Source organism: Zalophus californianus, chromosome 1 (genome assembly GCF_009762305.2).
Source record: "Zalophus californianus isolate mZalCal1 chromosome 1, mZalCal1.pri.v2, whole genome shotgun sequence".
Lineage (NCBI taxonomy): Eukaryota > Metazoa > Chordata > Mammalia > Carnivora > Otariidae > Zalophus > Zalophus californianus.
The window spans coordinates 15,926,181-15,939,979 of record NC_045595.1 but is presented as its reverse complement, the minus strand read 5'-3'; the positions used below and the strand labels follow the sequence as shown (position 1 = coordinate 15,939,979).

General features: G+C 46.4%; 1 protein-coding gene across 1 annotated transcript in view; it reads right to left on the bottom strand.

Annotated features, from left to right (window-relative positions):
• Nucleotides 1-10,379, bottom strand: part of LOC113918189 (C-C chemokine receptor type 3) — a 96,693-nt gene extending 86,314 nt beyond the window's left edge. The window contains exons 1-2 of the mRNA XM_027586439.2: nt 10,224-10,379; nt 96-225 (exon numbers count right to left, since the gene is read on the bottom strand). The gene's annotated coding sequence lies outside the window, so the exon portion shown is untranslated. The remainder of the gene's footprint in view (nt 1-95; nt 226-10,223) is intronic.
• Between the last annotated feature and the right edge of the window lie 3,420 nt (nt 10,380-13,799).

The window sequence follows — 13,799 nt, the reverse complement described above, 5'->3', positions numbered from 1 at the left end:
GGATTTCAGTAATCCTTTTCAGAATCTGTGTGCTCAGCTTCCCGTCCACAGCCTCCTGCTCCCCCATCCCTCACCTCCCCCACTCCCATTCATACCATTTCTGGGGGGAAGCCACTCGATGGTGTCAAGAATTTTCCAGCTCTGCTTTTGACAGCACTTTGCAAAGTACCATATACTGTGGCGCTTGCACCTTCATTGGTTTGAGACCGGCAAGAGTACTTCTGCCTGTTTAAAAAAAATAAAACAAAATAAAAACCTTTGGCGCTTATTAGACTCGTAGGCAAGGGAGAATTTCAGAGCTGTTTCAATTCCCACACCTTCCCTGCCACATCATATAATTAATATTGAAAAGCATAGACACCTCTCACTTCCCTCTTTCAGTGAAAAGAAGCCTTTCTTATGTTCACTTCATTTTGTTTGGTTTTCTTTGTGTGTCATAGCTGTTTACCCAAGTGTACTGGCCTGAATGGGGTCTTGATTTGACCTATAAATAAACAGGTGCATGAGCAGGACACTAAGCACCTTTCTCTTGATTACAATAGGACTTGGTGGGTAGGTCTGTCTAGAGAGTTGGGCCCTTGCTCTGGGTCTGAAAGATGACCCGTCCAGGGCAGGAAGTGATGAAATGGAGTGGCATCGATCTGGTTGCCTGGAGACCTGGGTTCTAGTTCTGTGTCACCTGTTTATCAAGTGTGCAACAGCAGGGGTGAGGGGGCCATAATGTCAGTTTCCTCATCTGTAAAATAAGTAGGTTGGCTCTGATGTTCCCTTAGATTCCTTTCAGGTTCTAAAACTTCATGAGTCCTTCTCAAGCAAGAGAGTAAAGGAGCAGGTATGGGGTGGGAGAGGGTGTGAAGTGGAAGAATTTGAAGGTCTTACTTTGTTTAGTAGGGTTTCATTAATAATGGAAATAACGATTACCATTGATGAGAACCATTTATGTTTCTGGACCAGAAACAATTCCTACTCATGGAGTTATTGCTACCAAGGGAGTAATTTTGCCTGGAGTTAGGGACAGGGAGCTCAAATAAGAAGCAGAGAGAAGGGAGTCCCAGATTATAGGACACTATTGTGATTCTTTTTCTATAAATATAAACTATTATTAAATGCATGAATAAGGCCTGTTCTGATCAGCTATTGCCAACGTGTGCTAATGTGTAACAAACCATCCCAAACGGAGGCTTAAGGCAAAAGCAATCTGGAGTGGACTGGGCTAAGCAAGGTGGTTCTTCTTTGTCTGTCATGCAGTTACAGAAAGACAGAGGCTGGGCCAGAGTCATCCTGAAGGGTTCTTCACTCACACGTCTAAGAGCCTGAGAAGACTGAAATAATTAGGGGTTCACTCTATTCATCTAGCCACCTATGGATCTATCCAGCCACCGAAGGATCTATCCATTTCTTGATCAATTGATCTACCTACCTACCTGTCTTTCTATCTGGTCTCTCCCCAAAGAGGTTTCAGCGTAGCCAGACCTCTTAAGTGGCATGTGGAGCCCTGGAGTCAGTGTCCTAAAGAGAAACTGGCAGAAACTGCATGACCTTTTCTGATCTGACTTCGGAAGTCACACAGCACCACTCCTGTCACATCTGTTCACTGAAACAGTCATAAGAGCTTGCCCAGGTTCAAGAGGAGAGGACACAGACTCTACCCCTCCTGTGAGGAGTGTCAAAGAATTACAAGCATGTTTCAAAACCACCACAAGGTGTAAGGACGAATTAATCAGTATCAACTAATATCAACATTATAGATTTATAAAATGAAACCTACAGATTCTGACAATCATGTAGCAATTACGCCAAAGGTGAGGCTGGAAAAACAATTTTTAAAAAATAAACAAAAAGGGCGCCTGGGTGGCGCAGTCGTTAAGCGTCTGCCTTCAGCTCGGGTCACGGTCCCAGGGTCCTGGGATCCAGCTCCGCATCGGGCTCCCTGCTCGGCGGGAAGCCTGCTTCTTCTCCCTCTCCCACTCCCCCTGCTTGTATTCCCTCTCTCGTTGTGTCTCTCTCTGTCAAATAAATAAATAAAATCTTTAAAAATAATAATAAATAACTAAAAATTTTAAAAAATAAAAAATTTTAAAAAGCGGCAAGGCTGGGGTTTACTGCACGGTGGGGGTGTGGTGTGGTTGAGTGGTGGGGGTGGTTCTGGAGTGCGGTGGAGGCCACGTGCCTCTGCCCACTCTCCAGCTTACACTGAAGCCTGTTGGTCAATGCCTCCTCCATGGCTGGAGAGCTTACAATCAGTTCTCTTACTCAAAGAAAAGGAAACACTCCCCAGTTACCCCAATTGTAACACCCAGCCTGGCATATGTAAATAGGTAAGGGCTGCCCCAAATCACCATTCACACAGGAAAATAAAAGACAAGGACCAAGATCAGTAAGCAGAATAAATGAACTTCAAGGAAGTAGAGCTAAGTATTGGAAGAATTAAATAAAAAACCCAAACTCTAATTATCCTCATGGAGAGTCAAGATGATACATCCACAACAGTCTATTTAAAAGGAGCAAAAACAGTCTATTTAAAAGGAGCTCCCCCCTTGGAAACTAAGAGCCTATTTTAAATCCTTTTTGAAATGTACTTTTAAATTATTATAATAAATTTTATATTTTATTAAATAATGTATTATAAAATAATGTATTTTAATTAATTCAAATAAATTTAAATAATTTTAATTATATAAAATAAGTTATTAGCTTCATTATTATAGTATACTTCATGCAATTAAAAAAAACCTCATACAATAGAAAGATGACACCAAAACATCAAGAAAATCTCACAGAATAGATAGTAAAATGACAGAAGGCAGATAATTGGAGAAAAAGAGACAAAGTGTCAGTGGAGGTGGGCCAACATTTATGGCACGGGGCTTCAGAGAAGGAGAAAAGTGAAAACGGAGAGCAGGAAATTATTGAAGAATTAATTGAAGAAAATCTCCCAGTATGGAAGGAAGACAAACATTTTAGATGGACAGGACCCAGGGACCCAGCACGGGGAACAGAGAATGATCCACAGAAACCACCTCATGGAATTTCAGAGCACGGATAATAAAGATGATCCTAAATATTCTCTGAGAGAGACAAGAAACAGATAACCAACGAAAGAGTAAGGACAAGGTTGGCATTATTCTCAGCAGCAGTCCCCGATGCTGGAAGCCAATGGAACAATTACCTTCAAAGGCCAAAGAAATCATTTTCTACCTAGAATTTGACATCTTGCCAAACTATCCATCCAGTGCAGAGGAGAAATAAAAGCTTGTTAGACATGCAAGAACTCAAAGAATTGACTCCTATATATTCTTTGTGGAAATAAATAAAATTACTTGATGATGTGCTACTTAAGAAAGAAGACGACAAGAGAACTAAAGGGAAAAAAAAAGGAAAAAAAATTAAACCAGCCTAGAAATACAATTAAAAGAAACTCAAACTTCAGTACAGGTGTGCAGTTGGCGTAGTCAAAAGTCTGTATATTTTGGAGCACTCAATAAACGATATAATTAAAAAGGTTTAAGGTATTGGTGATATTATGAAGAAGGCATATGCTTCTATTGTCAACCAACTAAAAATTTCAGAAAACAGTAAGCTGTGGAAATATATATATGTTTTATTTATAGTATATAATAGATACTTATATATAATATATATTTATATATTAGAATATAATGTATATACCTATGTCATGGCCCAAATATAAAACCAACCCCCCCAAAATCATGATTTTGTGTAGCTAATGGAGTCTAAGAAGACCCACTTGACCCTGATATTGGAACAATCCCCTCTACAAATCTCAACATAACACCTGCTTCTTAGGGAATAATATTTACACTATCTTTGTATTTTTTTTAAGGATTTTATTTATTTATTTGACAGAGAGAGAGAGACAGTGAGAGAGGGAACACAAGCAGGGGGAGTGGGAGAGGGAGAAGCAGGCTCCTGGCCGAGCAGGGAGCCCGATGTGGGGCTCGATCCCAGGACCCTGGCACCATGACCTGAGCTGAAAACAGGCGCTTAACGACTGAGTCATCCAGGGGCCCGATGTCTTTGTACTTTAAATACTGTTTGTGCACTGGCTTTCCATGATCAGAATTAACTTACTGACAAAGCATGAAGGACAAATTTACTAAAGAGAATGTCTGTGTTATAAACTTGACAAGGTAAAAGAAGTGGTATAAGTGAGGGCGGGTGGGCAGCAGAAGAGAGAGAAGTGGAGGGAAGTAGGGAGTATTAGTTAACCTGTCTTATATTGTGAGGAGCCAAGAATTACTACCTGAAATTAGCGGGTCAGTAAAGAGACTGAATGATGTATAAAATCATAAGGTTAACCGTCAGAAAAAATAAAAATACACACCTATCAATGATTTAGAGGTGGGAGAAAGGGATTGATAAGTGAATAAGTTATTCACCTGTCACAGCTGAAAGTCTGTAGACAGTGCTTAAAACTGCCATATGAAGCCTTGGATGGAATATGTTATTTAGCATTATCAATCGAGGTAAACACCTAAAGAAACAGAAACAGTCAAAAGAAGGTACCAATCGGAAGGAAAACCAGCAAAGGACTGGGGAAGACTTACTTTATATGGCAGTCTATATTTTTGGAATTTTTATTTCCAAGCACCTATATTTTAATAATTAAAAAGCAAAATAAGAAAAATAGCAAAGGATTTGAAAGTAATAGATAGGCATCGGGTCAAAAAGAGATTGTGTGGGTGATTTATTTCCCTCCGTTTTCCAACAGACTGTAATATGGTTTGTGTTATTTCCATAATGGAAAAACTCGTAAAAAAAAAAAGAGAGAAATGGTTACAACATTACCCTTATCACATGGTGGCTAGAAGTTGTAGGAAATGGGGGTGACCAAGCAAAGAAATTCACGTGAAATATTTGTGGAGTGATTATAAATGACCATGAAGGCCAGGCTAGCTGTGTGACCTTGGGCAAGTCACTTGACCTCTCTGGACTTCAGTTTCCACCTCTGGAACATAGAGGAGTTGGCTTTAGAAGTTCTCAGGTCCTGTTCAGCTCCAGTAGCTTATGAATCTCTGAATTTCTAGCAACTGTGAGCACTGCCATTGAAATCATGTGACCCAGGCAATATCAACTACAAAAATGGCTGGCTTCTACTTTCTGTCATCCTTGAGGGGCTGAGCAAGATTTCCACTTGAGATCTGAAGCTGTGAGGTGCTGCTAACTTCATGTTCCTCTAACAGAATTGCAATCATTTGCTCCAGTAGAAATTAAAGTCCATGCTAATCTTAACCCCGTTTTCAACTAGAAAAAGCCCAAAGGCCTCACACACTGAGGACCAAGGATGTGCCCCCCAGGCCCTGCTCAAGCCCTTGAGGAAACCTGTAATCATTTGGGCTTTGGCCACCAACAGCGGGGTAAGCAGTCTTTGTTTTGCAAGAAAAGCAGGAAGTGTGTTGAAAGACAAAACCACAGCAAAACTGCCACATCAAACTGAGAGGTAGCCTCTAAACATGAGGAAATTGTGCACCACAAGAAACCCAGAGAGAGCCAAATCCTGCTGTCGTCACTCCCTGTCTTAGCCAGGACGTAGGCATTTTATCCAAAATGAAGTTCTACCTGTAGTAGGTTATTAACAACAAAACAGAAACAGAAAGTTTGTGGCGGGCCCCAGCAACAAGTGGCAGTCCTTTGCTTTCTATAACTATAGAGTCTGAAACTGCAGGGCCAAGGTTTGAAGAGCCGAGGAGCCGAGACTAAAGAACACCCACAAGTCACTAGTAGAGCGTCTACAATCTTGCCACCTGTGGTGGGGTCGCCAGCAGCAGGGGGGAAGCTTTCAGATGTCCACGCCAGACTGCAGAATCAGAAACTGTCTTTTACCGAAATCTCCAGGTGAAGCATTTGGGCATTACTGTTTGAGAGGTGCAGGTGTACCAGACCTGGGAAGCTAACACATCTGCCCCTAAAACTGAGGATTTAACAACGCACAGGGTCAAGTACCTGAGCCCACAACAATGATGTTGTTATTTTATCATTGTTATTACTCCGTATACAGATGAGGAAAACCAGGCCAACTTCTGCAGGGCTGAGATTTACTGAAAGGCTACCCGGTGCTCAGAGAGAAGGCTTAGTGAAATTAGAGACTTGTCCAAGGTCGGAAGGGAGTCTTTACTCCCTTCAAGCCCTGGCAGAACCAGGGCTTGAAACCAGATCTCCTGGAATACTAGACTCATGTTCTTAACCATTATTTTCAGTAGCCTCACTAGAGTTGGATGCCCTTGAGTGATCCATTTGAACAGTTGCATCCAGTTGGTAGCATGTCAAGGACCATTTTCCAGAACATCATCCTCAGGAGCTTCCTTTCCATCCCTCCCCTGCCCATCTGGGCAGATATGGATGAACTGGGAGTTCTGTACCAGAGGATTTGACCCTCCCAGGCAATCAAGTCTGAGTCACAGAGAGGCTGAGTGTGACGGCAGCCCCAGAAACAAAGCCTAGATACGCCTGTGTTTAAAAACAGAAGGCCACGGCTTCTGGGAAGGATGATCTATTTTGTGAAGCTTTAAGGTTTCAGAATGACTGTGGGCCCCCTCACCTACCTCCTCTGAGCTAACACCATCATCTGTCCTCCAACACCCTTTGGTCTGGAGACAGGAGGTCGGGGTGGAGGTAAGAGCAGCCGACAGCACCCGTGCTTTTCAAGAACAACCTGGTCAGAGCTCCCCGAGGCCCTCATAGTAAGACTTGGGGAAATGAGGGTTTTTCCGGAAAGTCTTGCATGCTTTTCCTGGAAGCAGGGAAGGGACGAGTGGAAGAGCCCTGTGGTGAGCTTCCCAGCAGATTCATTCTTCGGCCCCATTTTCTTGGTGACCGTGCTTGGCAATCATCTTCTCTATCCACAAGAATGAGATTCAGCTATAAACAACAAGATAAACACTAATAATAGTGGCTTAAACCAGTGCTTCTCAAGCCATCATGTGCTCATACATGAATCACTTGTGGACCTTGTTAAAATGCAGATTCTGATTCAAAAGGTCTGGGGCAGGCTCTGAGCTTCAGCATTTCTAACAAGCTCCTGAGGGATGCCCATGCTGCTGGTCCACAAAGCACACTGCTTAGTGAGGGCTTCCACAAGATAGCAGTTTATGCCTCACTTAGGTATGAAAAACCTGGAGGCCGACCCCCAGGCTATGTGGGGCCCATAGCAGCATCAGAGACTCTGACTCTGACCTCTCTGTTCCTCCATCTCAGCGTGGGGCTTACATCCATCAGATCACCTTGTGATCCCGGACATCGCCTGGAGATGCAGCCCACCCATCCATGCTCCAAGCCAGCAGCAGGAAGAAGTGGGAGAGGGAAAAACAGTGGTTCTACCAGCCAAGCCAGCTTCTCTGAAAGATTTTTCTAACAGGCCATTCCTTCTACTTCATCCCTTGGCCACCCTGAGCTGCAGAAAGGCTAAAATTGGGTTTTTCTTCCTAAGAAAGAAGAGAATGGGTAGGGCTGTTGGGCAACTGGAATGTCTGTCCCATCTCTCCACCCTACTCGTCATCATTTTGAAACCTTAAGGTACAGAAGCAAGAGAACTTAGCAGCCTCTCTGTTCCAGCAGTTACTCTGAGGAGGAGGAAGCTGGACTCCACTGTGCCTTGTCTGGGTGGCCGGGGAACCATGGTTAGGAGCTACAGTGAGAATAGGTGAAAAAACACTGGCAGCAAGGCAAGAGGAAGGATGAATCCAGCAGAGTGGATTGGACTCTTCTACAGTCTTGCTTCTGAGACTTAGACATGTCTTGTACTCCAAGGGGTGGGCCTTTTTCCCTGGGCCTGACAGCCTCTTTAGGTCCCCCTGGGACAGAATGCCTCCCTGCAGTGTTCTAGCTAGAATCTTCCATCCTCTATCCATGCTCAGAGACAGGGCACTACTGTGCATGCTCCAGCTGAAGCCAGGGGCTTCACTCTTGGCTCATGCCACGGACACCTGGCCTCATCCACTCCCGGGTCACTTCTCTTGCTTTGAATAGAACCTGCTCAGTGCTAAAACCTGCCCGAATCACCGGATGTGGCTGCTGCCAATTCCTTGATGCTTTAGGTATTTTTCATGCCCAATGTCTCCTTTAACTGAACTACCTGGCCTATAGCCCCACCCACCCAGAGAAAACAGTTCTGGGATGACGTCTGGACAGGGGTGCCCACTGAGGGGACCTGGAGTGGACACCCCACCATAAAGTGCTAGTGGCTCATGACATGACCTGATGCAAAAGGAACCGACCAAACGAAGGTGACAGCATTAGCTACGCCGATCAGAGTCTCACCAGGCAGGACGACATGGAGTTACAGGACAGAAAGAGGCAGACATGTGGCGGCCACGGAGTCAGATTAATGATGCCACCAATTCCTGTTGCTGATGTCCCCAGCCACCGGGGCCACTAGGCCTGCATTGCTGGATGTCCAACCTGATGGCGTTTCATCCTGCTTGCCATCTGGGAACTCCAAAGATTTGCAAATAAGCCCAGTTGACATCCTTTTCTAGTCACCTAGTGAAAACGACCCATGACATCTTGCAATGTGTGACTAATGCCACGCAAGGTTCTTGTTTGAATGCCTGTCCTGCCACGCTATGTATGCCTTCCTGGCCAAAACTGTTCTTCCCACCACCTCTACCCCAGGAAGCCGTGCTAAACTGTTCTCTGTGCAAAGATGGCCACTGATGGGGTCAAGGGTGGGTATCAACCCAAGAGAGTCCAACTGTAGGTTTTCCAGTTGAGGAAGCCAGCTTGAAGGCAACAATGATTTTCTAAATGTAACAGTGGCTCAACCGCCCAAACCAAACCCCAATGACATGGCTGAAACAAATGTACACTTATTTTCTTCCCATGTGAAGTCTAAGCTGGTATGGCAGCTCTATTCCGCAAAGATGTCAGAGGCCCAGGCTCTTTATATCTTGTTGCTCTGCCAACCATGGTATTGTCCTCATCTGCATGGTCCAAGATATCTTTCCACAGCGTTTTCACTTTCTGCCAGGTGGGAGAGGAACAACGACCCAGAGGACATGCCTCTTCCCTTTAAAAGCACAGCCTGGAAGTCACACAGATAACTTTCACTTGTATGAATCACTGGCCAAAATGTGGTCACAAGGCCACACGCAGGCGCAGGGAAAGCTAGAAGTGTTGGTCCTGGGCTAGGCAGCTATGTGTCTGGCTAAAAGCCCAAGACTAGATCATATAAGAGAGAATGAATGGCAGGGGATATCTCCAGTGTCTGCCGGTCAGACCACCTCCCTCTGGGATGCAGGGCTGGAGAAACCAGAGATGGTTGTCTTCCTGGGGGTAAAAGGAGAGGGAGGGTGACAGGCAGCCATGAGTCCATGAGAGAAGTCAAGAGCATGGATGGGCTCCAAACCACCTGCGACACCAGACACTGCTGTCCTCTCAGGAAACCCCTTCTTTCAAGGGCCCTGAGGCACTCCAAAGTTTCTGTTGCATGTCCAGGATATTCAGTCCTGTTGGAGGTGAGGTCTGAGCTATGTTTTCATAGTGGTTCCATTCTACAGATGGGAAAACTAAACCCTAGGTTCTTCATCTGCTGTCCTGGGGCCCCTGGCCCTAATCCATTGAAAGAGAAAAGTTGTAGCAGAATATGTTGCTTTCAACCTCTTGATCAGCGAGATAGAAACAAACCACTGACACACGATGCTATCTGGCTTCCTCGGTGTGGAAAGTACAGATACAGATCGAGAGGGTCCTGCTTGCTGAACCCACACTTCAGGGTGGGTTAGCCATGTACTGCATCAGTGGCAGAAACGTGAGGCTGGGGTGTTCACATGGGCACAGAGCACCAGACACATGGGCCTCACTGATCTTCCATAGTATGAGGCCTCTCTTGGAGATCACAGACGAGTCAGCCATGGTGCACACACTAGAGCCTGGGGCCACATAGGAAAGGAGAGTAGGCTAGCGCTGAGGGGATAGAATTAGCCTCAGGTCCTGGGGGGAGGACATCCCTCCCAGGAGGCAGGAACGGTTTCTGAAGAGGATGACAGGGTGATACCTTTTCCGGCAATAGAGCTTTCGAAAATAAAAAACCAACATTGCTAATCAGGACTTCATGCTCCCCCTCGCCTGCCCTGGCAAGAGCTCTGCTTTGCATGAGTGCCCGCGGGTGCAAGGACAGTGAGGGCTGGGCTCTCTTCCTCCTCTTGGAAGGGCACTAATCCCCTGTTGGGGGCCCCACCCTCTTGACCTCATCCAAACCTACTTACCTCCCAAAGGTCCCGCCTCCTAAAACCATCAGTCACCTTGAGGATCAGGACTTCAACATGTGAATTCGGTGGGGAGGACACAAACATTCAGTCCATCACCACCTGATTCTCTCTCTGCTTACTGGATTCATTCTCACAACGTAGCTGACCCCACAAGGCCAAAGTTCCCCGGGACAGGTAACTCTGGACCCGAAACCCAGCCAGGTGGCCATTTTCTCCAGCACTAGGCTGAGAAAACCAGGACCTCTCCTGATTGGCTTTGTAGACCACATGCCCTTTCCTGGCCAATCACTTTGGCCAAAAGGACGAGGCCCCTATGATTGGCTGAGACAGGTCATGTGTTCATGTGGTTGTGGTCACTGGCCACAGGAAGGATTGGAGTGGGAAAGAAGCAGCCAGCCTCTGAAATGGTGCTTGTGCTTGTAGGCGCTTCCTCCAAAGCATGCGGGTTGCAGAGGGGAAGGGGACGAAGTGGGGCGTGCAGAGCGCTAGCTAGTGGCACTGTTGGTGAGTCCGTGTGAGACTCTTGGGGGGAGGGGGCAGGGCGGAAGGAGGCTTAGAAATAATTCAGGCCACTTAGTTTGCAAGGGCGGAACGCCGTGGCATGGCATCTCGTAAAGCCAGAAATGCTATTTATTATTATTAATATAGAGGCCGAGTGCCCTATTACCATGGTATCTGCAATTTACTTTAAAATGCTTCGGCACCAAAAGTGTGATCTAAACGTGAGTCTGTCCCGTTTAATCTACACCCTCGAGGAGGCCAGTTGCCCCAACGAGGGCAACACCTGGGGTGGTAATTTGAGTTTAATCAGAAGCCCAGAGGGCTCCCACAGCGCTTCAGCTGTCTTTCTGATCAGTGCCAGAGGTGTTGTTAGTTTGCATAATATATGGAGGAATGGGTTCTCATTGGTGAAGCATGGAGAAACTTCACAAACATGTGGACAGGGTACTAGAATCTAAGGAGACTTTCTTCCTTCCCACTTAGCAATGTTGCCCAGGGCCTACGTGTCTAGCTGCTGATTCCGGAGGATGTGGGTCACCCTGAGTCTCACCACGTGGCTCGCCAATCCCACTAGTAGAGAATTCTGGTGAGACTTTCTTTCATGCGTGATCTTGTTGGAGCGCCCTAAAGAACAGGGAGTTTGGATTTCATCAAGCCCACAGGAGGTGCTGTGATTGATTTGTGCCTACTTGCTAACCAGTGTCTGTTTGGAGGGAAGAATTCAGTCTGAGACGTGCATTTATTGGTAACCCGGAGTGTGAGAAGGAGCTAGCCCTTGATTCCTATAACTAATGGCAGCTGCTAATATTAACCAGACGAACCTCATGGTTGTACATGACCAAACTGGGAAGTGAGAGGTGCCCTTGCAAGCCCAGGGGCCCATTAGTTTTCATCAGAAAGATCTGGCATCCATCAAGTCTCAGCATCCCAGCTGGGCTGGAGTCTGGGGTAGCAGTCCAACCCCCAAAGATGTGGACAAGGGTGTTGGGGACAAGGCAGAGCCTGTTCATGGTAAGACTGGGGGATGAGCAAGCTTCTATGGGGGTGAGACAAGATCTAAGAAATGAGGCCAAGACCTGGCAGCCAGAACTGGAGCATGGTTAGAACCAAAGCACACAAAGGACTCCACGGATTCGAGCCTCAAGGTCTGGGCTGCAGCCTCCTTAGAAACCTGGCAGAAGGGGACTTGGGGGTGATGTCAGCTGCAGAAAGGAGGAGGCTGCAGAGACGGGGAACCAGGCCAAGCCTGCCAGCCTTCTATCCATCGTTGACACCGCGGAACCACTACAAGGAAATGCAGAGAGATTAGAACTCATGATGGATGCTTCAGTCTTTATCAAGAACTTTGAATCATCACCCTTTGTTTTCACAGATCAGCATTTTCAAGGTCATTGCAAAGACCACGAAGCTGGCATGAAAGTTACTTTGAGAAGTTCACTATTCAGATGGTAGAAAGGGAGCTTCTAACCTGGACTTTTAGCTGCAAGTTTTCTGCAGGAGGAAGGAGTTTTTCCAGAACATGAAAGAGGAAGAGGGAGGGTAGAGCTGGGTGCTATGGGCCAAAGGCCAGGAAAGAAGAGAAGACATGCCACCATAGCCCAGAGGAAGATTTCAAGGGACTTGCTGGACACACACATGTGAGGTTAAGTTTCCCTGGTCCCTCCCTCACCTCGCTGAAATCTTGAGCAAATTCCCCACTGCTCATTAATGCATATGCATCTCCTACTTCCCAGTGTTAGAACTGACCTAAGCCAGTTTAGTCATGTACAACCATGCAGTTCCTTTGGTCAATACCAACAGTTGTCATTATTTAAAGGAATTGCAAGTCCCCTACCATCCTGTAACCTCATTCCAACTCCAAGATTACCATAAAAGCAAGTCTCAGAGTGAATTCTTCCCTAAATGCAGACTTCTTTTTAGCAAGCAGGCAATCATACTTCCAAGTGCAGGGGGATCATTTGGGGCCACAAAGAGGTGGTGAGGATGCAAGCAGAGACCTCAAGCAAAAGATGTTTTAGTGAGAACTGACATAAATGGATTTTCTTGTTTTGCTCTCAAAGTCCCCATGAGACCTGACTCCCCAACCAGCAGAGATGAAATATGATAAAACGTGTGCCTCATGCCCTGTGAAATATTTGCAGGTATAAATATGAGATGTTGTACCTCCCAAACCAAGCATTTTCTCCCAAAGTTCTACCAGGAAGATCTACAAGGAGACCCCCTCCCATGAAGATACAAAGGCAATTGTGGGAGGGACAGGCCTCATCTGCCCAGCTGCAGGTGCAGTGAGGAAGTCCAGTCCAGCAGGCAGGGCTGGGGGTCTGCACGGTACAACAACAGACCTAAACCAGGGGGGTGTCCGGCCCGGGGGTCCAGCCAGCCATGCACCAAGAGGGGCAGAACTCAGAACTCAACGCAGAGGACCCCAACAGTGCTGATCCTCACAAATCCAAGAAGATGGGGAACAGGTAGGAGGGCACCTGGGACAACAGTGGGTCACAGGGCTGTAACCACTGGTGTGAAATTTTGGAAGAGGAGAGGACTCCCGCCCTGAGCAGGAACTGAAAATAACAGTAATAAGAGTGGGTTCTGGAGGGACTGAGCCACTGTAGGTAGAGACGGCACAGAGAGTGAGAGGAAATCCCAGTCATCAGAAACCAAGTTCAGGTCAGGACACACTGGCCATACCTGAGGCTTACGCCTGTACTGTTGAGCTAAATCTCCTTAAATGCCCCTTTTAAGGTCGGGACTAATCCTAGAAATAGAAGTATTTTAATTAGGATGCATTCAACGTAGCTGGAACCTGAACAAAGTGGCTTTAACGATAAGGAGATCGTTGATTCACAACATGGGAAGTTCAGCAGAGCAGGCCTGCGGCGGACCTCATCCAGCAGCAGCAGCAGCAACTCCATTTTCCAGTGACATTCTAGACTCTGCCTCCCTCAGGATGGTGGCTTCGTTTGCAGCCTAATGGCAAAATGGCTCTTGCCGTGCTGACCTTGGGTGTAGAAAGAGCAGCACCACAGGGTGAGCTCCCTTTGGGGCCATAAGCCTTGTGGGCAGGGTAGATAC